Here is a 23,154-nt window from a genome sequence, read left to right as displayed (position 1 = left end):
ACTCAAGTTAGTGGAAAAAAAGAATTTAACTCTGGATTTTGAATCAATCCAAAGTCAGACAAGGCACTGCCTCCCTGACAATGGGGATTACTGATCAGGTCTCACTTCTATGAGTGAAAGTCACAACGTTCCAGGTCCCCCATTTTTGCCCTTCCTACCCTTTCTTTGATGGCCCATGGGAAGTATTTTGTACAAATGGTGTCCCCTGGGCTCTAGTGGTGGTTGGGGTGGGCAGGTTCCTGAAGATTTGGGAGTCTTCATCATGAAAGAACAAATCCTTGTCTTGACTTTGAAAGTCTCATTCAGCAGTAAAATATATACAGGTTTACCTGTCTGGAATTGAAGGAAATTAAGCAGTAAAAAGACAGAAAAGGTAGAATCTCTCTTAGTTAACTTTCTTTTCTTGTCCCTCTGTATTGGGTTTCTATAGGGCTCTGTGGGTAAAGCACTTGAGTTTTAAAGACGCTTTTTATTTAAGAAACTTTCCAATCCCTGACATGTATGAATCTGATTCCAAATATATAACCAGTAAAAAGGTGGTTTGTGCATATCCTTTTTAAAAAATATTTATTTATTTTTAATTGGAGGATAATCACTTTACAATATTGTGTTGGTTTCTGCCATACATCAACATGAATCAACCGTAGGTATACATATGAACCTCCCTCTTGAACCTCTCTCTCACCTCCCACCCCATCCCACCCTTCTAGGTTGTCACAGAGCACCAGTTTGTGCTTGCTGCATCATAAGCAAATTTTGTCTGGCTATCTATTTTACATTTGGTAATATATATGTTTCCATGCTACTCTCTCAATTTGTCCCACCCTCTCCTCCTCCCACTGTGTCCACAAGTCCATTCTCTATGTCTGCATCTCCACTGCTGCCAGCAAATAGGTTCATCAGTAACATCTTTCTAGATTCCATATATACATGTTAATATATGATATTTGTTTTTCTGACTTACTTCACTCTGCATAATAGGCTCCAGTTTTATCCACCACATTAGAACTGACTTAAATGCATTCCTTTTTAGGGCTGAGTAATATTCAATTGTATATATGTACCACAGCTTCTTTCCATTTATCTGTCGATGGACATCTAGATTGCTTCCATGTCCTTCCTAGCTATTGTAAATAGAGCTGCAATGAGCATTGGGATACTTGGGTCTTTTTCAATTATGGTTTCCTCAGAGTATATGCCCAGTAGTGGGATTGTTGGTCATATGGTAGTTTTATTCCTAGTTTTTTAAGGCATCTCAATACTGTTCTCCATAGTAGCTATATCAATTTACATTCCTACCAACAGTGCAACAGGGTTCCCTTTTCTCTACACTCTCTCCAGCATTTATCGTCTGTGGCATTTTGATGATGGCCATTCTGACTGGTGAGAGGTGATACCTCATTGTAGTTTTGATTTGCATTTCTCTAATAATGAGTGATGTTGAGCATCTTTTCATGTGTTTATTAGGCATCTGTATGACTTCTTTGGGAAAATGTCTATTTAGGTCTTCTGCCCACTTTTTTATTGGGTTGTTTTTCTGGTATTGAGTTACATGAGCTGCTTATATATTTTGGAGATTAATCCTTTGTCAATTGTTTCATTTGCTATTATTTTCTCTCATTATGAGGATTGTCTTCTCACCTTTTTTTTAGTTTACTTTGTTGTACAAAACCTTTTAAATTTAATTATGCCCCACATGTTTATTTTTGTTTTTATTTCTGCTACTCTTGGAGGTGGGTCATAAAAGATCTTGGTGCAATTTATGTCAAAGAGTGTTCTGCCTATGTTTTCTTCTAAGTTTTATAGTTTCTTGTCTTACATTTAGGTCTTTAATCCATTTTGAGTTTATTTTTATGTATGGTGTTAGGAAGTGTTCTAATTTCATTCTTATACATATAGCTGTCCAGTGTTCCCAAACTGCTTATTGAAGAAGCTGTCTTTTCTCCATTGTATATTGTTGCCTCCTTTGTCAAAGATAAGGTGTCTATAGGTGTGTGGGTTCATCTCTGGGCTTTCTATCTTGTTCCATTAGTCTATATTTCTGTTTTTGTGCTTGTACCATACTGTCTTGATGATGGTAGCTTTGTAGTATAGTCTGAAGTCAAGAAGGTTGTGTATATTCTTTGAGTGTGATAAGTAAGGCTGGCAGTGGGGTTAGGCAGTGGGTATGTGAGTATATGGTGAGTTTCAGAGGGGAGGTAGAGGCAGCTTTCAAGGAAAGGCAAAAAAAAAAAAAAACCATTCATTGGACAAAGTGTGTATATAGCCTAAAAAGTGTAATCAATAAATTGAAAAGTTGAGCACTCATACCTCCCACTTTCCCTCATATTTACAGTTAGGCTTCATGATCAAACATCAGATTTAGGCAACATAATATTTGAGGTATGTTCCAGTTCTGCTGTTCATGCTATGACTTTATGAGATTATTCAGACTTGAAATGCAGTTTACCAATGATATCTCTGAGGTTATTTTCAATGTTTTATTCCAGGCAAGGAAGAAATGACCATGTCATATGGCTAGACCTTGGTAGGCTTGGCTATGAATTGACATGGAAGGTTGTTGGTTAGTGATGAGGGGATAAGCTATGAAGCAAGGAAAACTCTGAATCCTCAGGGCCCAGTAGCTCAGAAAGGGATTATAAAGGAAATGTGTGAATGTGTATGAGGGGGAATTTCTCATAGTGATATACCTATTTGCACTGACATATCATCTCCCTGGGGGGTCCTCCACCTGTCATGGGACAAATGTTTCATTGGAGAATGTGACAGTTTAAATGTGCCACACCGATCAAATGCTTTTGGTATATTTAGCTTCCCTGGTGTTATAAATAGGGGGAAATGAAGCTGGATTCAAGTATGTCATTCTCTCTCAGAAGGAGAAGGGATGTACCATTATTAAAAGGCTTGGAGGAGCCCATAGTTACCAAAAGGGTCCAAGGATGCCCTCTATATGAAGAAAGGAAAAGTCAATGCCTTTGTCTACTGTTTGAGCACAGTTTGAGCTAAATGACTAGCAGCAGATTGGTCCTGGAACCCCCTCGGATCACGGTAAAATGACCAGAATGGAATTGGTAAGCCCCCTAGGCACTCCCACCCCAACTGGACATGCATTGAGGCTGGGCCACCCAGTTTCCACTACATTTCTAACTGCCAGTCAGCTCTTTTTCCTGAAGCATTACCACCCTGCTCTCAATGGAGTGGATTTGAGAACTAGCCTGGAGAGGGGCAAACCTCTTTTGTCCTAATGCAGGCAGTCTTATAGCTGCTACTCTAGAAAAGAAAAGCAGTGACATGCCCATAATTCAGGTACCATTTTGGATTAGGAGGCAAGAAATGAGCAACACAGAAGGGTAGGGGCCTATAGCATGTGGGACCCTCTAGATTTATCTAGTACACTGTTTTTCAAAGTGTGTTATACCCCATTAGTGGGTCATGAAATTAATTTAGTAGGTAACATTCTGCATTAAAAAATAATACAATACATTAGAAAATGTTAGTTTGTCACATAGAGTAGGAATAATTGCTGTTTTGTGAAATTTGTTTAAGGTATATGTAAATAGCAAATGTATATTTAAAATATAGATTAGTTATATATATGTTTTGCATCATGACACAAATGTGGCATATACATATATAGGTATGTGTAATACATATATTTTGTACATATAAATACACATAGATATACAAATATACACAGGTCTTCTTTCACTGATGCTCATATAATTTCAATCGTCGTCAGTCTACTCTCCTCTAGACACTCTTTGCTCTTTGTGTGTGGGGCCCTGGAACCCCAACATCCCTCCAAGTGGTAGTCTGCTCAGAGCAGAAGAAAGAACAACTATCTCCTCCTTTGTTCTGATCAGTACATTTTGGACAACTCAGCTCAAGATTTCCAATAAGATGGAACATCACAACTTTGATACCTGTTAAACTTGTCATTGTCTAAAACTCCTAACTATCTCTCATAGGTCTCTATTAAGCCATAGCTCCTTCATTCTATAACTGTGCAGGTTTCTTTTTATTCCAAGTAGATTAACCGTCATTTATCTTTGTTGCAGTATACCTTTCACTTTGACTCACCTTTTTTTGAATCTGCTTACATATCTCATCCTTGACCATCCTCATGCATATGTAAATTTGATTTCATTGGCCCAGAGAGAGCTACATCTAAACCCTACGTAGCTCTTGTTCAGCAGGTCGTGTTTATTTTTTTATAGGCCATTTCTTTTACTGTTCATCTATCCTTTCACTGTCTGGCTTCCATTATGCCTCAACTCCAGCCAACTTGATGTCCTCACTGTTTTCATCCCTGTACTCCAGACATACTTCTGCCTCTGGGCTTTTGACTACACTAAACACTAATCTTATGATATGCTTCTTGCTCTAATTCATCTTTCATGACATAGCTTAATTCACTATATATTCCATGATGCTTTATTCAACAGGTTTAAATCATATCAATCTATTCTCTGAATTTCTATATTTCTATTTCTTTTCCTATTACATCACACTTAACATTAAAATTCATAAGAATATATATGTATGTATGCATCTGTGTGTATATATATAAATTAATATCTTGTTGCCTGCATTGGAGTTGTATTACTAAGTCATACGTGAGCACTCAAAAGCTAGACTGCCTAGATTCAAATCTAGTTCTACAATTGACTAATTGTGTGTCCTTGTGCAGATTACTTTATCTCTCTATGTGTCTCAGTTTCCTCAAAATCAGGATAATAATTATAAGTTTTACATAGGGTTGCTTGGTTTAAGTGAATTGATATATATATGAAGTACTTTGAATAGTGCCTTGCACATATAATGATAGGTAATAAACATTATCTATCATTATGATTATGTACTATATATTTCATGTATTATATCTCATTTAATCTGGGAGGTGGTTAGAGCAAAGATTGTTATCTCCATTTTACAGATGAGTAACTAAAGCTTGAGAGGTTAAGTGACTTGAAAGGTCACGCAACAAGTGAGCTATCTTAGTATTATTGAAGGGTTAATTATAAAGTAAAATAGAAAATGCTAAGGGCCATGAGAGAGAGGAGCAAAGGGCCTCTGGGAATTTAGAAGCTCTTCTGGCTGGGAGAATAGGGAAGAATTGTGATGATGAGGAGGAAGCAATGAAGAAGGAATGGGTAGTACTAACCTTGATAAGAGTAAGACCATTCCAGGCAGAGTGGACCCAGGTAAGGTGAGGGGTGGTGAAGGAGGTGGAGTGTTGCTCCTCCTACATTCTACTGCTGGTATAGAGGACCTGAGTCAAGGGAGAATGAACCTGAAGAGAAGGCACCAGGGCATGAAAGCCATGTGAGGAGCAAGCAGGAGTAGTTCTATGGCACAGGTAGGAGTATACTGTGTGCTGTAGGAGTGTACTATGTGAAAGAGGGACAAGAAGAGCCTGCAGTGGCAAGCCAAGGCTTTGGATCTGTATTCCAAAATGAAGTGAATTCACTCAGTCGTGTCTGACTCTTTGCAACCCCATGGGCTGTAGCATACCAGGCTCCTCAGTCCAGGGAATTTTTCAGGAAAGAGTACTGGAGTGGGTTCCCCTTTCCTTCACCAAGGGACCTTCCCGACCCAGGGATCGAACCTGGGTCTCCTGCATTGCAGGCAGACGCTTTACCATCTGAGCCATCAAGGAAAATATATACTCACAAAATCCATGAATATCTGGCTATTGCACTGAGCTTTTACAATCCTTGATTGATTAGCCCTGGCAACTTTATCAGATGAGCCAACTGGCCTCTTGTGAAAGGTATGCAGTGACTGCTCAGTTCTGTGTTAAGCTGTAAGGGACTGAGGAGAAAGAAAGCAAGATCTCTTTCACAGGAAGCTTCCAGTCTAAGTAATTGACTTACTTCTGAGTTGTGATTGTTGCATGGTGAAATTGTTATTGAATGGATTGTGTTCTGTAGTTGTAGTTCATGAGTAGGGCTACAGGGGAGAGGCAGGAAATGGATGAATAAACTGCCAGGAGTCTAGTAGTGCCCTACTGGCTGGGAAAGGAGGTACAGAGAAGAGAAGTTATAAGTTGAATTGGAGGTGGAAGAAGACACTTTACTCCTTTCCCAACTGGGCAGCAAGCCATTCTCAGCATCCAGTGTGTGGGCTGAGAGTCTTGGCCACATTTGAGCTTGGAAAACAGCGACTTGAAATAGGAATTACTACATACACTTACTTCTACATCAGTTCCCTGGGCCTTCATCTTCCCAGTGAGGAGATAATAAGAATGAAGAAGAAAATGCAGTTGAAGTGGTTTAAGCTCTTTAGGATGCTACTGTAGATACACTTGTGCTGTCATGAGATGGAAATGTAGATATCAAATTAAGATCATTATCACTACTACTACTATTGCTGCAAATACTGTTAATAAATATGTATGTGATGCTATCAAAGGAGCCTGCACTTAGTCACTGCCTCTACCTAGTGGGCTCACGATTAAGGAAAATAGTTTCGATTCCTTTCAATTTGAGCTCTAGATAGGCAGGTCCCTGAGACCAACCTTTCCCCATAGGCTGGGTTAGCAGTGCTCTTTTGCATCCCCTACAGGTCAAGCCTTGAGTACACAGCAGCAGCAAAGCATCTCCCACTCCCTTCTCCTGCCTGGTAAATTCCTAGAATGTTGAAGAAGTTGGAAGAACACTTAGAGGCCATGAAATCCAACTCCTTTGTTTTACTGGTGGAGATATAAGGGCACAGAAAGAGACAGGAACTTGACCAAGGTCATACAGTAAACCAGTGGCAGAAACAAGTCCTCAACCTAGGTCTCCTGGCTCATATAGGCCAGTGTGTGCTTTATACAGCATCCATCTCTTGCTACTTCTTCCCTTTCTGTCTCTACCAACTCCAAGTCACTCGACCTGTTACCTAAGCTGGCATCATACTGAGACTATGGACTTCTTCCAGAGCAATGGTTCTCAATCCAAGTTGCCTATCAAAATCCCTTGTGCTTAGTTGCTCAGTTGTGTCTGACTCTTTGTGACCCCATGGACTGTAGTCTGCCAGGCTCCTCTGTCCATGGGATTCTCCAGGCAAGAATACTGGAGTGGGTGGCCATTTCCTCCTCCAGGGAATCTTCCCAACCCAGGAATTGAACCCAGGTCTCCTGCACTGCAGGCAGATTCTTTACCATCCGAGCCACCAGGGAAACCCTTGGGGGTCTTCCAAAAAATGCTGATGGGCTTGCCCTATCCCAGACCAACTGAATCAATATCTCTGAGTGGGGGTGGAGGGGCAACATTTTTAAAAGTTCTCTAGGTGATTCTAATGTGCAGTCAAAATTAAAAAAAAAAAACAAAACTTGCTCTACAGAAAGCAAACCTTATATCTGTGAGGCTTGAAGGACAGACTCCCAGCAAATCAGGCTTCCCAGCCTCTGCTCCATTGACTCTGGGTCACCCTGCACCTCAGTAAGACCCTGAACCCTGAAATATAGAGAGCCTAGGAGTCTAAAAGTCTGAGATTCAGAATCACTGATACTGTCCTAAGCCCCACTGACCCCCTTGTCATCACCTTTCCCCTCATGCTAGATCAGAAGTCTTTTACTTCTAGCCTTCTTATTCTTTCTTTACCTATCACGAATGCTTATGAAGAGACTGCCTACCTCCAATGAGAAGCCCACAAACAATTTGGACCAGTTTCTGACTTTTCTTGGAACTCTCTTATATAAGGAACGTTTCTTCTCTGGCTCCCTCCAAAGGACTCATGCTATCTAGAACATCCTTCAGCTTCTACCTTATCTACTTGCAGTTCTCACACAGAGCCTCCAGAACTTTAGGGAGAATTAGCACAGAGGACGGAGAAGAGAGACACTGGGCACTGGGAATTCTGATGTCTGTTCATTTCTGCTTGTTCTCTTGCTGGCTCTGGGCCCATAGTTGTGTGTAAGCTTAACCTACCCAGGAATGAGGGATAGAGATATATATATGTTTTCCCATATCACCAAGTAGTCTTTCCTTTCTTCAGAAAAGTAAAATTTATTGAACTATTCTACTAGTAAAATGAAACATTAGTGATACTGAATAAAAAGAACATCCTCTTCAACATACTCTATATACCTATCTTTAAATAATCAGGCTGGAAGGGAATATCAATAATTGTTTGGCAACATAGACAGTTTGCTATCTGTAGTCTTTGACTACAACAAAAGACTTGGTCAGATTTCTGCTTCTTCCTCTACCTCCTACCACCAATGACTCAGTGCCCAAGAATGTGCTTGTTAAATCTCCTGGGCTGGTATTCTGTGGGCTTTTAAAATGTAAAATCAAAGCTAGCACAATAAAGAAATCCCTTTGGACTAGTGTTGTAGTGAAAGTGAAGTTGCTCAGTCATGTCCAACTCTTTGGGACCCCATGGACTGTAGCATACCAGGCTTCTCCATCCATGGGATTTTCCAGGCAAGAGTACTGGAGTGGATTGCCATTTCCTTCTCCAGGGGATCTTCCCAACCCAGGTATTGAACCTGGGTCTCTCGCATTGTAGGCAGATACATTTACCATCTGAGCCACCAGGGAAGTTGCATTGTTGTAGGGGAATAGTTTATTCTGTTCATGCCAGTAAGTGGTGGGTAGACTAGGGTGCCTGGAAAGCCCAGCTAAGCTCCAATCCCTGTCTCACCAAAGTCCTGCCTGGATCCCCTCAAGCCAGTTCCAAACCTCGACTTCGGTCTCTACCTATAACTGAGCTCTGACCCTGATCTTAATCCAGGACGTTTCCTGCCTCCTATCAAGTCTAGAAGCTGAAAGGTAGTCTGAGGCAGTAGCTATCCCAGTGGCTAGAGCTGAGTTGAAGGCATGGCACTTACCAGAAAGAAAATGCAGATTAGTGGTGGCCTTCAGTGGTTCTGAAAGAGGGAAAAGTCACTGAAGGACAAAATTTGGGTCCCCACCCACCAAGGTTTTGGTCCATTATAAGTTTAGGGTCTCTGCCACTTAGAATTGTGTGACTGTATGCAAGTGGCTTACATGTATCCTCAGTTTTCTCATTCACTAAGCGGGTATACTAACTGTTAGTACAGATGTATAGACTAATAGAGGTTAGATTTATTGGGCGGGGGTTGGGGGCAGTCAGCAAAATGTTGGCTTGATCCCTATAGTAACACCCACTGTTGGAAGAAAACAGTTGTTTGTGGCATTCTCTCCAACTTTCACCCCACCTCCTTGGCCATTCTTTGTTTGCTTTGTGTTCTCCAGGCTCAGGTGATTAAGAAGCTGGAGAAAGAAAGTACAAGAGTGTGCTTGGCTTCCCTGGTAGCTCAGACGGGAAAGCATCTGCCTACAATGCGGGAGACCCGGGTTCGATCCCTGGGTTGGGAAGATCTCCTGGAGAAGGAAATGGCAACCCACTCCAGTACTCTTGCCTGGAAAATCCCATGGACCGAGGAGCCTGGTACGCTACAGTCCATGGGGTCCCAAAGAGTTGGACACGACTGAGTGACTTCACTTTCACTTCACTGGAACAAAAAACAGTCTGTACATTCAGGGTACTTGGAAGGGCTGCTAAAACTGAATGGCTTTGATCGACAACTAGCATGGGCACGACAGAGGGCAGGTCCATGGAAGAAAAGAACCCATGGCTCAAGGTGGTCTGACTTCATTGTTCCAGGGAGAGGCTCTCTGGTCCCTGATCCTCTTCTGTTCTTTCTCTCTAGAGACTCAAGGTTCCAGTTGCCCTATGGATATGGGGAAATCATATGTATCTGGGCAAAGAAGGGGTATATTCTGCTGAAGATAAAGATAGAGTTCTTTGGTACTCGAGAAAATGTACCTTGATGACCTCTGACAACAAGGAGCTTAAGTGACCAAGGACTGCTGTGCTCTGAAACCCACCCCAGCATTTGTGCTAAGGTGCCCACTACATGGCACAGATACTAAGGTAGACCCATTCATGAGAAACACAGAACTCCTCTGCCTACTGACATCAGTCACATAAATCCCTGATGGCTTTTTCAAACCTCCCTTAGACTGTAGAGCAGACTGGGACACCTCTACCCAAACTTCTCTACCTCTCCCTTTTGTTCAGGGTCAGACTTAGATTACATTCTCATGGCTCTCTTAACCTTCCCAGTCCCCCTTCTCCATGCTCTCATGCTGCTGCTGCTGCTAAGTCATGTCAGTCATGTCCGACTCTGTGTGACCCCATAGACGGAAGCCCACCAGGCTCCCCCATCCCTGGGATTCTCCAGGCAAGAACACTGGAGTGGGTTGCCATTTCCTTCTCCAGTGCATGGAAGTGAAAAGTGAAAGGCCATGCTCTCATTTCCCTCAGTAAATCCTTGAACATTTAATCCTATTTTATTGTCTGATCCTTGGAACTCCAGAATAATACAGGTTCTGGGCAATGTGAAATCAAATGATTTGACCTGGAGTTTGGATCTTTAGCCAGGGTCCTTTGTGGTGAGAAGACATGGGACACCGTGAAAAAATAGTCAGCACTTTTCTAAACTTTGAGGAAGAATCCCAGAGTTTAGAGAAACTTTGTGTTGTCTTGATTCACTCCAAATCAGTATCTTATATGAATAAGATATGTTTTTTCAGGTTTCCTAACTCAGTATCTTATATGACTTCTTATGGAGGAACATCTTTTTTATTGAGGTATAATTGATAAAACATTATAGTAGTACTATAATGATGTACAGGTGTACTAATGATTCAATATTTATATATATTACAAAATGATCACCACAATAAGTCCAGTTAACATCCATCACCAAATGTTATAAAATTTTTATTATTATGAGAAATTTCAAATTCCACTCTCCTACTTTTAAGTATGCAATATAGTATTTTTATTGCAATATAATTGCTTTACAATTACAATAAACTGTGGAAAATTCTTAAAGAGATGGGAATACCAGACCACCTGACCTGCCTCTTGAGAAATCTGTATGCAGGTCAGGTAGCAACAGTTAGAACTGGACATGGAACAACAGACTGGTTCCAAATAGGAAAAGAGTACATCAAGGCTGTATATTGTCACCCTGCTTATTTAACTTATATGCAGAGTACATCATGAGAAACACTGGGCTGGAGGAAGCACAAGCTGGAATCAAGATTGCCGGGAGAAATGTCAATAACCTCAGATATGCAGATGACACCACCCTTAAGGCAGAAAGTGAAGAGGAACTAAAAAGCCTCTGGATGAGAGTGAAAGAGGAAAGTGCAAAAGTTGGCTTAAAGCTCAACATTCAGAAAACTAAGATCATGGCCTCCGGTCCCATCACTTCATGGCAAATAGATGGGGAAACAGTGGCTGACTTTATTTTTCTGGGCTCCAAAATCACTGCAGATGGTGATTGCAGCCATGAAATTAAAAGACGCTTACTCCTTGGAAGGAAAGTTATGACCAACCTAGACAGCATATTCAAAAGCAGAGACATTACTTTGCCAACAAAGGTCCATCTAGTCAAGACTGTGGTTTTTCCAGTGGTCATGTATGGATGTGAGAGTTGGACTATAAAGAAAGCTGAGTGTTGAAGAGCTGATGCTTTTGAACTGTGGTGTTGGAGAAGACTCTTGAGAGTCCCTTGGACTGCAAGGAAATCCAACCAGTCCATCCTAAAGGAGATCAGTCCTGGATGTTCATTGGAAGGAGTGATGTTGAAGCTGAAACTCCAATACTTTGGCCACCTGATTCGAAGAGTTGACTCATTGGAAAAGACCCTGATGCTGCAAAAGATTGAGGACAGGAGGAGAAGGGGACGACAGAGGATGAGATGGCTGGATGGCATCACTGACTCAATGGACATGGGTTTGGGTGGACTCCGGGAGTTGATGATGGACAGGGAGGCCTGGCATGCTGCAGTTCATGGGGTCGCAGAGTCGGACACGACTGAGTGACTGAACTGAACTGAATTGCTTTACAATGTTGCATTAGTTTGCAATACAGTATTATTAACTATTGTCACCATGCTGTTCATTACATCCCCAAGATTTATTCATTTTTAATTGGAAATGTATACCTTTTGACCCTCTTCCTCCACCTCAACCCCCTACTTCAGGTAACCACCAATCTGTTCTCTATATCCACAAGCTCTGGGGTTTTTTGTTTGGTTGGCTTTTTGTTTTATTTTTAGACTCTATATACAAGTGAGATCATATAGTATTTATCTTTTCCCCTCTGACTTACTTTACTTAGTATAATGCCGTCAAGGTCCATCCATCTTGTCACAAATGGCAAGATTTCATAGGAAGCTCTTTCTTTAGTCTAGCTATTGTATTTCCTAAGAAACATTCATTCCATCTTGATCTCCTTTTTGGATTGGGAGTCAGGGAAGTCTATCTCCAAATTTGCCACTAACAAACCATGTCACCTTGAACAAATCCTTACTCTCTCTATGACCTTCCCTTCCTGGGCCTCAGCTCTTATTTTTTGTGACTACCACTTTTTCTCTCTTTTCTCAGTCTTTTCTTATCCAAATCATGGTGTTCAAGTTCTTCTAAAGGACAGCAATGTGTTGGAAAATGAGTGTGTGCAGTGTATGTGTGAGAAGGGTGGGGTAGGGTGGGAAGAGACATCCCCTCCATGCAGCTTGTTTCCAGCTTTGCTTGGCGGTTCCCTCACACACAGTGCTAGGCAACACACATGGTGACCTACTTTTGCAAGAAGGCTCTTTTTGTAGCTACAATCTTCTTTACCTTGCTCCTTGGCCTGGGTTGGATCTACCACTAAATGACATACAGATATATGGAACAGAGGATCTGCAGCTCTGGTATCATTACCAAATTAAAGAAATTACAAAGTTGAAAAACATTCTAGCTCTTAGCTTTATGTTGCCGGAAACCACCCCAGAAATTCAAAACTTAATCACTTCCAACTCCTCCTAGGAGAGATTCAGCCTTAATCCCATCTCCAGCCCCATATGGAGAGGCCAGGTGCTTTGCTCCAAGCTCCTGATTTCTCTAAATCTAAGCCTGTGCCCTGCAGTGGCCTTCACTCTCCACTACCCTCAGTGGAGTGTGTCTTCATGAGCCCTTCAGCCTAGGCCATGCCAGCTGCTTTCATAGCTGCTGTTCCCCCTGGACTCCCTCTTTCTGTCTCTTCTTCTCCTTAACGGTGGAAACCCCACCTCTGTTAACCCAGTATCTTTGAATACTGGGGAGTATGGAACTGCCCCTCTGAGTTTGGGTGGAGCCCCTTACAGGCATCCAGAGAACAACTGGGAATCAAGGTTGTTTGTGTTTTCTGGTTCCATGGCTACTTTGAGGCTTGAGGTTCTCTTCATTTAAAGTGGCACTTGTACTGAGGTACAAGTTTCCTGGGGAGACTTCTGACTGCTAGTGTTTCACCCAGAGTTTTTGATTCCAGTTTAGTGTTCTTGTCTGAGCATGTCACAACTTTGCTGTTAAACCTGCTGCATATCCATGCAGAAAGGAGGGGGAAGGTTTTATAGGACTGAGCAGGGGACAGAAAAGTAGCTGTGCTTAGGACTAGGGGAGCAGGAACTCATTAGGAGTTCAAGACACCTGTAAAGAAACTAAAAGAAAATCCCATCAAAATAAAAGCCCTTCAGAAATACCACCCACAGGCTCAACACAGAGATCTGTCTTGGGACTCCCAAAACATTTGGGCCACCAGTGTCTGCTTCTGTCTTGTGAGACCATGTGCAGGTCCCTTCACCTCTTCATGGCTCAATTTCCCTATCTATCAAATGAAGAGACTAGGCTCCATCATCTTTTAGGACAGATAGTGAGACAGTAGCTAGCCTGAGAAAGACGAGATCTATATAACTCCAGAGATTATTCAGAACCCTTCAGGGACTACAGCAGAGGGACAATATGGATGAGGAAAAAGTAAATGAGAAAAGATTGAGTGGAGTTTCCAGTATCCTGACAAGACCCCCATCACACTAATGCAGCCCTGCTTTTATATGATTTATACAATGTGCTTCAGTGTAAAATTGCAATTGGAAACTAAAAGAGATTCCATGGATTTAGAAAGATTTTTAACTATAACTTTTAGCTTGGAGTCTGGAAACGTAAGCAATTAGCTTTTGTAGCTTTTGTAGTAGTGACATAAATAGAGAATTAAAATGGATATTGAGTGAGCCCAGCAGCATCTGCTACAATAAACTTTTTTGCTCTGTATCTACTACTACTACTACTAAGTCGCTTCAGTCCTGTCTGACTCTGTGCTCTGTATCTAATTACTTTTTAATAGGCTATGAAGCTATAATTGATGTACAATAAACTGTATACGTTTAAAGTTTATAATTTGGTAAATTTTGGCCAATAAATGTACCCATGAATTCATTGCAATAGTCTAGATAATGAACATATCACTCCCAAAAGTTTCTTCATGCCCTTGTGCAGTACATCTTTCCTTCCATCACCATCCCCAGGCAACCACTGATCTGTCTGTCACTGTAGATTAGTTGGCAGTTTTTAGAATTTTGTATAAATGGACGCATACAGTATGTGCTCTTTTGTCTTAGAAATTCTTTCACTAAGGGTAATTATTTTGAGATTCAAAATAATGTATATATCAAAATTTTGTTCCTTTTTATTGCTAAGTAGCATTCTACTGTATGGGTATAACACATCACTTGTTGACATATGTTTAGGTTATTTCTAGTTTCAGACTATTACAAATAAAGCTGTTATGAATATGTATGTATAAGTCATTTACAAGTACATTTTAACTGATGACTTCCATGTTCAAAATGTGTTTAGCAGAAACTGACTTGGCAAATGTTGCATTTGTGTTTTTCTTTTGTCCTCAATGCTATTTTTGGCAGTTAATGTTGTTGTTGATATTTTACATCCTTTTGATGTTATTATACATTGTTGACCCTACAGTAGCACTTCCCCAAGTATGAGGAATGGGTTTCTGAAAACCCATCCATGTAGGAAGAATTTTAATTAAAAAATTAAAACTTTTCATAAAGGAAGTTGTCTGGGGTGGGCTGGGAATGAGAGCCAAAACTTTTGTAAATATTATGTGTTTACTAAAGCAAACTAATAATAATACCAAAAAAGGACAGAATTAATTTCTTTTTAAAGGCACTGGCCTAGACAAAGGCTAGGGTCTTCAGTTAGGAGAGACTAGAAGTCCATAAGTGGGAGAGGGGACACAATCCTAAAATAATCAGTTTCAGACCTATTGCTCTGTTACTGAGCCAGAGAATATGGCAACATAGAGGAACCTGGCCTTCAGGGTTGGGCTGGCCCATGGCCAGCCAACAGCTGTTGTTTCAGGAAAGGGGTTCCGAGAGAGATCACATGGTGTGCATCTGTTAATAGAACTATTACTAGAATGGAATATGAGATCTATCTCATGTCTTCCTTCTAGGAATCCCCAAGGAAACTGCCATACTTTTATTTCATTCTTATTTTATTTACGTTTATATTTCCTTAACAAAATTTAAAATGGCCTCATGGGACTATTTTAAAACCAAGAATAACTCTCAGTCCAGGAGAGTGTGACTTGAGAAGATTTTGTCACAGTGTGAGAAGGGGCAGCCTGCAATGGGGAATCCAAGCACAAAAACTTTGCCCTGGACTCTGGAATCTCTGCATGTGTTCCTGAGAATGAATTACTACAGAGAAAGGCAGGAACAGAACCCTTTAGAAAGCACTGACTCATCAGCAACTGCAGCCCTCCAGGTTCTTGCTGCCCTTGCTTACCCTTCAGATTCTTCCCCTGGGCCTTGAGGCCACTCAAACCAGCTATTTAAGTATTTTTTGCTATGCTAGGCTTCCAGGGAGGCTGGGGGTGGTGCTCAGCCCATCCTGTAGGTTGGAGACAGTGTTTGTGCACCAGAACAGTCCCCACTGGCAGGCAGGAAAGGGCTGGAGAGAGTTGGAGAGAGGCCTAGTGAGGAGCACAGTACACTTTTCTTCCTCAGCCAACCCCCATGCTGGAGTGACAATTCCAGGGAGGTGGGATGCATTGTTCTTGGCTAACTGCAAGTTTCTGGGCAATGAACAAAGCAGTCTAGAGGCTGTAGGGGAGGGGGATGATGAGGAGGGGACTAAACAGGAGGTGGTGGAGGCTATCTGGAAGAGGAGCCCCTGGGGCTGCCCAGGAGACTGACTGATCTGCTTACAAACATTAGAACTTCCCTCTCCGGCCCTCCCAGACCCCAGGGAATGAGGATTGCTTTGCTCTCCTAGATCAGGAAGAACATGATGTCCTTATCTGGTGGGAGAGGGCTGGTCAATACCACCTCCAAGGAGAAATGAGAAGGGAACCAGGAGAACTGCAAACCCAGCAGGCAACGCCATTGGGGGAAACCTAAGAAGAAGGATACAGACTCCATCCAACGCCCCAGGGTTCCAGGAGTCCGGATGGGCGGTGGATTCAGACTCCATACTCTCTCACCAATGCTTCAAAAGCCTTGGTGCTTGGGGGCTGGTGTGAACTTTCTACTTTCTTTGTCTTTATGAGCTTCTTCTAGACCTGCCTCTAAAGAGCTACAAAAGCCAAACAGCTACTCAGGCAACAGCAGCACTTCTCTGATTCCCTTCATGCCATTCCTCTCACTTGAATGTATTTTATCTGAGATTTGTTGTAGACCCATGCTGCTTCTAGGACTATTATTTCTTTGTGCCTATCCTCAACACCAAGAAATTGACCCACTGAGCCTGGTGAAAACAAAGTTGCCCTTCCCTGAGTTGCTTTGCCAAGCTCCAACCCACTTACAGCCACTCTGAGCACTGGTTCAGTGACATTGGAGGCACAATAAAACATCACCTTGCTCCCACTCCAAAGGCTCTAGAAAAATGGTTCTGAAGAATTTATTTACAGGGCAGCAATGGAGAAACAGACATAGAGAATAGACTTATGGACATGAGGAGGGGGGGAGAGGGTGAGATGTATGGAGTGAGTAACATGGAAACTTACATTCAGTTCAGCTCAGTTGCTCAGTTGTGTCTGACTCTCTGCGACCCCATGAATTGCAGTACACCAGGCCTCCCTGTCCATCACCAACTCCCAGAGTTCACACAAACTCATGTTCATCGAGTCGGTGATGCCATCCAGCCATCTCATCCTCTGTCGTCCCCTTCTCCTCCTGCCCCCAATCCCTCCCAGCATCAGGGTCTTTTCCAATGAGTCAACTCTTCGCATCAGGTGGTCAAAGTACTGGAGTTTCAGCCTCAGCATCAGTCCTTCCAATGAACACCCAGGACTGATCTCCTTTAGGATGGACTGGTTGGATCTCCTTGTAGTCCAAGGGACTTTCAAGAGTCTTCTCTAACACCACAGTTCAAAAGCATCAATTCTTCATCTCTCAGCTTTCTTCATAGTCCAGCTCTCACATCCATACATGACCACTGGAAAAACCATAGCCTTGACTAGACAGACCTTACCATATGTGAAATAGATAGCCAATGGGCATTTGCTGTATGGTTCAGGGAACTCAAACAGGGGCTCTGTATCAACCTAGAGGGGTGGGATGGGGAGGGAGATGGGAGGGAGGTTCAAAAGGGAGGAGATATATGTATACCTATAGCTGATTCACTTGCTCTTTGGAAGAAAAATTATGACCAACCTAGACAGTATATTAAAAAGCAGAGATATTACTTTGCCAACAAAGGTCCATCTAGTCAAACCTATGATTTTTCCAGTGGTCATGTATGGATGTGAGAGTTGGACTGTGAAGAAAGCTGAGTGGCAAAGAATTGAAGCTTTTGAACTGTGGTGTTAGAGAAGACTCTGGAGAGTCCCTGGGACAGCAAGGAGATCCAACCAGTCCATCCTAAAGGAAATCAGTCCTGAATATTCATTTGAGGGACTGATGCTGAAGCTGAAACTCCAATACTGTGGCCACCTGATGTGAAGAACTGACTCGTTTGAAAAGACCCTGATGCTGGGAAATACTGAAGGCAGGAGGAGAAGGGGACGACAAAGGATGAGAAGGTTGGATGGCATCACCAACTCAATGGAGATGACTTTGAGTCAACTCTGGGAGTTGGTGATAGACAGGGAGGCCTGGCATGCTGCAGTCCATGGGGTCACAAAGAGTCGGACACACTTAAGTGACTGAACTGAACTGGCTGATTCATATTGAGGTTTGACAGAAAACAACAAAATTCTGTAAAGCAATTATCCATCAATAAAAAATAAATTAAAAAAAAATCACCTGGTAAGAGGGGTCTGGGAATTCTGAAATATATCATTTGGGTTGAAATCATGATATCCTGATCGAAGTTATGGTTGCCATAGTTCTAGCATGGTTCAGAAGTCCATGGCTTTGTAATAATACACAATACTTATTGTGTACTTATTAATACTCTCCCTAGAGTATTTAGCCCAGGCTCTACTTTCTTGGCCCAATTCTGCCAATCCAGATAACTTAATGACCAGGGAACCAATCAAGCCAGATGCTTTTCCTGGAAAAACTGATGGGTTTTGTTCAATTCAACAAACCTTTCCTGAGTACCTACTTTGTTGTGGAGGGATAGGTAGTCTTGAAGTGGAGGAGAGGAAACAGGGTGCTGGCTGGTGGTTAGATCTGGGCTCCACATCTGGCAGGTCTACTCACTGTGTGACTTTAGACAAGTTGCTTCTCTTCCTTGGGTCTCAGTTTCCTCATGAGTAAAATTAAGTGTTTGGATTCCACTATGTTCAAGCTGGTTTTAGAAAAGGCAGAGGAACCAGAGATCAAATTGCCAACATCCGCTGGATCATCGAAAAAGCAAGAGAGTTCCAGAAAAACATCTATCTCTGCTTTATTGACTATGCCAAAGCCTTTGACTGTGTGGATCACAATAAACTGTGGAAAATTTTGAGAGAGATGGGAATATCAGACTTCCTGACCTGCCTCTTGAGAAATCTGTATGCAGGTCAGGAAGCAACAGTTAGAACTGGACATGGAACAACAGACTGGTTCCAAATAGGAAAAGGAGTACGTCAAGGCTGTATATTGTCACCCTGCTTATTTAACTTATATGCAGAGTACATCATGAGAAACCCTGGACTGGAAGAAACACAAGCTGGAATCAAGATTGCCAGGAGAAATATCAATAACCTCAAATATGCAGATGGCACCACCCTTATGGCAGAAAGTGAAGAGGAACTAAAAAGCCTCTTGATGAAAGTGAAAGAGGAGAGTAAAAAATTTGGCTTAAAGCTCAACATTCAGAAAACAAAGATCATGGCCTCTGGTCCCATCACTTCATGGCAAATAGATGGTGATTGCAGCCATGAAATTAAAAGACGCTTACTCCTTGGAAGAAAAGTTTTGACCAACCTAGATAGCATATTCAAAAGCAGAGACATTACTTTGCCAACAAAGGTCCGTCTAGCCAAGGCTATGGTTTTTCCAGTGGTCATGTATAGATGTGAGAGTTGGACTGTGAAGAAGGCTGAGCGCTGAAGAATTGATGCTTTTGAACTGTGGTGTTGGAGAAGACTCTCGAGAGTCCCTTGGACTGCAAGGATATCCAACCAGTCCATTCTGAAGGAGATCAGCCCTGGGATTTCTTTGGAAGGAATGATGCTAAAGCTGAAACTCCAGTACTTTGGCCACCTGATGCGAAGAGTTGACTCATTGGAAAAGACTCTGATGCTGGGAGGGATTGGAGGCAGGAGGAGAAGGGGATGACAGAGGATGAGATGGCTGGATGGCATCACTGACTCAATGGACGTGAGTCTGAGTGAACTCCGGGAGTTGGTGATGGACAGGGAGGCCTGGCGTGCTGCGATTCATGGGGTCTCAAGGAGTCGGACACGACTGAGCGACTGAACTGAACTGAACTGATGTTGTTGTTTAGTCCCTAAGTTGTATCTGACTCTTTTGCAACCCCGTGGACTTTAGCCTACCAGGCTCCTCTGTCCATGAAATTCTCCAGGGAAGAATACTGGAATGGGTTTCCATGTCCTCCTCCAGGGGATCTTCCCAAGCCAGGGATCAAACCCATGTCTCTTATGTCTCCTATATTGGCAGGCAGGTTCTTTACCACTAGTGCCCTGGGAAGCCTTTATTTATTGTTCCCAAATTTTTCACCCTTAAAAATATTTCCCCTCCTGGACCATATATTTTGCAAGATTTTTTAACCTATAAATATATTGCTTACATGATAACTTATTTCCTCATCTTATTAGCCTAAGTCATAACTGCCCATCAGAACTTCTGACCAGTAAAGATAATGACTGTTATACGCAAAGAGAAAGAAATTTCACACTTTAGTGAGGATGTGCTACATGTCACCTTATCTTGGGTCAATCTAGAATTTCTTTGAGGGTTTTGGGTTCATTCAATGATTTCTCTCCTTTGTTCCATTCCTTCTTTACTACCTTCTATCATTCTCAGTTAGGGGCTACTGGAATAGGTGGTCACTAAGCTCCCATCAGCCGTTTACATGCCCCAGGGAATGAGTCCATGCTCCCAACTTGCTGCTTTCAAACCTGGCTCCCCTGTTTCTGTGACACTGCCATACTAGTCTCTCAAACTGTGGTTGCTTTGTAGAGTGGTAGACCTTCTTCTCTGGGTTGTTTCTCCCCAGTTGTAAGGCCTCTGTGAAGTATGGTCAGGAATCCAGATGGGCTAGTGGGATGAGAGCAAGGATCCTCACCACAAGTAAGCTAAGCTTGAATGCCAAGGTTCTTTTGGTGTGCTTGCCATTGTTCAGTGGAGGTGGTTAATGAAGGGTATGCTTCTTATAGGTTCCTATCTTACCCAAAACAAAATGCTTTCCCTGATTTGGAGACACTTAGAACATTGGAAAACGTGAAGTACATTTTGAATTTGAAAGTGGAATCCTCCCAAGGGGCAGATGCCAGATTGAGGGTAGCATGTTTGGCTTAGGGACAGTCCCCACCCTTCCCAGGCTGAACTAGGTCACTGTATACCCAGTGAGCTCTCAGCCAGAGAGAGAGGTTTAAGGCCCTTTAACGGTTTACCCCTCTTATCTATTTTCCTGTCTATCTCTGTCTCTGCTCCTCCTGTGCCCATACGTTAAAGAACATATTGTCAGAATCCTTTGTGATGTAGACAGAGAAACAAAGATCTAGAAGAATAAAGGACTTGACTTAGGCCACAGAGCAGCTTAGTGGTAGAGCTAACTGGAGTCTAGGGTTGTGGGTTGAAAGAAGCTTCTAAAACAGAGAATATCCTAAGTGTGCGGGGTTGGGGTGGGGCATGCAGAAGACAGGTTAAGACCCGTACTGCAGACTTCATGGCCACCTCTAGAGTTGGTTTGCTATTTACCTAGTGGGCTCCTAGGACTGGCACCAAAGTATCTCTCAGAAACAGAGATGCCGCCTCTGAGTAATTCTTTTGGAGCTTGAAAATTGTGCATATTTAATTTTCCAAAAATAAAATCTTAGTATAGTGAGACCCTGTGGGAACAAGGCTCAGGGCAGGTCCTGGGGGAGGCAACTCAGAGAAGACAATTGAGAAAGCTCCCAGTGATAACTTTTGCAGTCTACACAGTTTACAAAAGTCTAACTGGTATTCCTGCCTCCTCTCATATATTCTACAGACTGACTTTCAGGGCATGCTCCATAAAGTGGAAATCTGACTTTGTCAGTTCCCAGCCCAGATACAAATCTTGGATCTCCATTTACTTGGTAAGATTAGTTCCAAACTCCTGAGCATGTTATTCAAGTTCCCAGGCTCATATTCTTCCACCCAACACCTACATAAATCACCCACACATACCTTCTCCATTTACCTTCATGTCATTCATATTTCAAGCATCCAAACCATTGTTCATACTGTTCCATCTTCTTGAAATCCTTTCTTTACTTTGTGATTATTTAATTATCCTTCAGGACTCAAAGATCACCTGCTATTCTATTAAGCTTTTTAAAAAATATCAGTTTTATTGTGACAAAATTCATATGCCATACAAATAACACATCTTAAGTATACAATCCAGTGGTACTTAGTATATTCACAGGATTGTGTAACCGTCACAACAATGAATTTTAGAACATTGTCATCTTCAAAAAGAAGCCTATACCCTTTAGCTCTCACCCTTCAATTCCCCATTCCTGCATCTTAGCAAACACTAATCTACTTTCTCTCTATATGTCTTTCATGTTCTGGACATTTCATATACACTGAACTATACAATATGTGGTCTTCTCTTTGACTGGCTTTTTCACCTAGTATAATGTTTTTGGGATTCTCCTATGTTGTAGCATGTATTATTAATTTACTCATTTTTATGGCTGAATAATATTCCAATATATGGATATATCACATTTTGCTTATCCATTCATCAATTCATACACAGTGGGGTTGTTTCCATTTGGGTGATATTATAAATAATGCTGCTATGAACACATATTCAAGTTTTTTTGTAGATATATATTTTCATTTGTCCTGCATATATACCTAGAAATAGAATTGTTGGATTATATGGTAACAATTTTTAATGTTTTAAGGGACTGCCAAAATATTTTCTAAAGTAACTGAATCATTTTATATCCCCACCAGGAGTGAATGACGATTTCAGTTTGTCCACATCCTTACCAACATTTGTAATTTTCCTCTTTAATTATTATTATAACCACCCTACATGTATGCGGGCTCAGTTGCTTGAGTCATGTCTGACTCTTTGTGACCCTATGGACTGTAGCCAACCAGGCTCCTCTGTCCATGGGATTCTCAAGGCAAGAATACATGAGTGGATCACCATGCTCTCCTCCAGGGGAATCTTCTCCATTCAGGGATAGATCCCATGTCTCCTGCATTGCAGGTGGATTCTTTATCACTGAGCTACCGGGGAAGCCCTATAACAACCCTAGTCAGTGTTTTGGTTTTTTTTTTACACTTTTACATTTTTCTTTTGATTTACACTTCTTTAATGATGTTGGGCATCTTATCATACACTTAATAACCATTTGTATTTCTTCTTTGGAGAAATGTCTATCCAAATATTTTTGGTCTGATTTTGAAAAAAAACTATATATTTTTTAAAGTATAAATTTATTTATTTTAATTGGAGGTTAATTAAAATATTGTATTGGTTTTGCCATACATCAACATGAATCCGCCATAGGTATTTTCAAAGCACTTTTAGGCTTGCAGCAAAATTGAGCAGAAGATACAGAGATTTTCTCATATACCCCCTGCCCCAATGCACACAGAGCCTCCCCTACTATAAACATTCCAAACCAGAGTGATATATTTATTACAATGAGTGAACCTACATCGGTACGTCATCAGTATCCAAAGTCCATAGT

At 41.8% G+C, this 23,154-nt stretch overlaps 1 protein-coding gene and 1 non-coding gene across 2 annotated transcripts in view; one reads left to right on the top strand and one right to left on the bottom strand.

The window, feature by feature from the left end:
• The window catches only part of SLC16A2 (solute carrier family 16 member 2), a 136,619-nt gene that overhangs the window by 34,844 nt on the left and 78,621 nt on the right, over positions 1 to 23,154 (top strand). The gene's annotated exons all lie outside the window — the stretch shown is intronic.
• TRNAC-GCA lies at positions 5,587 to 5,659 on the bottom strand. Its single transcript has one exon. It is a non-coding gene; the product is annotated as a tRNA-Cys (tRNA).

This window comes from Oryx dammah, unplaced genomic scaffold, assembly GCF_014754425.2.
Source record: "Oryx dammah isolate SB20612 unplaced genomic scaffold, SCBI_Odam_1.1 HiC_scaffold_23, whole genome shotgun sequence".
In the NCBI taxonomy this organism is placed as follows: Eukaryota; Metazoa; Chordata; class Mammalia; order Artiodactyla; family Bovidae; genus Oryx; species Oryx dammah.
This window is presented reverse-complemented; position numbering and strand designations above follow the sequence as displayed.